Genomic DNA, 1,863 nt, shown 5'->3' with positions numbered 1-1,863 from the left:
GCTGTCAAACGGGCCAACCCATGGCGGGGCGGGCTAACCCATGGCGGGCCCATCATATGGCGGGGCGGGGCGGGCTAACCCACCAATTTGGCGGGTCGGGAAATCTCCAACCCAACCCAACTCAAGGCGGGCCGCGGGTTAGGCGGGCCAACCCGCGGGCCTGTTAAAAAATAAAAAAATATTAAAAATATTTAAAATTTTAAAGTTTAAAGTATAATTTAAATTGATTAAGTTGAAAGTTTTAAGTTTGAATTATAATTTTTAAGTTTAAATTGTATTTTAAATAGATGAAACCCACTAATTCATTAAGTTTTATATTTTAATTTTAAAATTTATAATAAATAAATAAACTTTCTCAACCCGCGGGCCAACCCAAGCCCGCCGCGGGCCAACCCACGCGGGTCGCGGGCCTAGGCGGGCCAACCCACCTCAACCCATCTTAAAATGGGTTGATAAAATCTCAACCCAACCCACCTAAATTTTTTGGCGGGGGCGGGCCAACCCGGCGGGCCTAACCCAACTTGACGGCTATATGTTTAGTTTAGTTTAGCTTGGTGTTATATATGATAGTAGTTGAATGAATGAAATAAATGAAAGTAAAGAAACTGTAGCGTCCGTCAAGGGCCCACGTAAGGGCGGGCGTTACATAAACCCCTACCACTAGGGATATTTATGAATAAATCCCTAGAAGTTCTAGTATTTTACAATAAGAGTTTGAAGTATCTGTTCACTCAGAAGGAGTTGAACCTCAGATAGAGACGTTGGATGGAGTATCTGAAGGATTATGATTATACCATTAACTATCACCCAGGGAGAGTTAATGTGGTAGTTGATGCATTAAGCCAAAAATCTCATGGGATTCTGACTAGTCAGTGGGTGATAGTTACTAATCTGGTCCGACAGTTTATTGAGTTGGGATTGGTGGAGCTTGGCCAGACTCAGCGAGGAGTGTTGATATCTATGATGGCGCAGTCACCTATAGTAGAGAAGATCAAATCGGCACAGGCTAGCGATTAGCATATTCAATTTATCTGCAATAGGGTGGACTCCGGACAGCAGTTGGGGTTTTCTTATGACGATGATGGGATACTTCAATTCCGAGGAAGACTTTGTGTTCCAAAGCAGTACCCGATTGAGGAGTTATTGCAGGAGGCACACCATTCTAGATTTACGATACATCCTGATGGTACTCGTATGTATCGAAATATGAAATGCTCTTATTGGTGGAACGACATGAAGAGAGATATCGCAAATTTTATTGTGAGATGTTTAATGTGTCAGTAGGTGAAGGTTGAACACCAGAGATCAGCTGGGTTACTTCAGGAGATATCAGTACCTGAGTAGAAGTGGAAACATATCATAATGGACAACAAGTTAGCTCAAATATAATATAGGAACAGTACGGTTTACCGAACCAACTTCGAGTCTTAACTTCGGATCTCCGGCGAGACCCTGGTTAGACCGGCGCCTACTGTTCCTCGTAGGAACGCGTCCTCACCCACTCCCCTCGGGAGAATTTACCTGATGCCAACCAAGTCCTCCTGACCCGTTGGACTTTTGCTCGGCTCTGTCGTTGCCCCCCAGGACTTGAACGCAACTGATCCTCCTGATCAGTCCATTCTTCTCTGCAACTTGGTCCTCCTGACCAAGTCCAGTTCATCTGCAACTTGGCCCTCCTGACCAAGTCCAGACTTGTGCCTGGTGCACTTTGACTCTGCCAAGTCTTCATGCCTAGCCACACTAGGACTTAACCTGTTTTCTGCACACTCAATTCAGCCTGGTTAATCAAACCACATACTTAACTTGATCCTAGTTCCATAATCAAAACTCAGGTTTGATCTGCTAGTGCTTCCTGCACTAACA

This window comes from Curcuma longa, chromosome 14 (genome assembly GCF_044706935.1).
Source record: "Curcuma longa cultivar G26 ecotype Majalengka, Jawa Barat chromosome 14, ITB_CL_G26_1.1, whole genome shotgun sequence".
NCBI classification, from domain to species: Eukaryota; Viridiplantae; Streptophyta; class Magnoliopsida; order Zingiberales; family Zingiberaceae; genus Curcuma; species Curcuma longa.
This window is presented reverse-complemented; position numbering follows the sequence as displayed.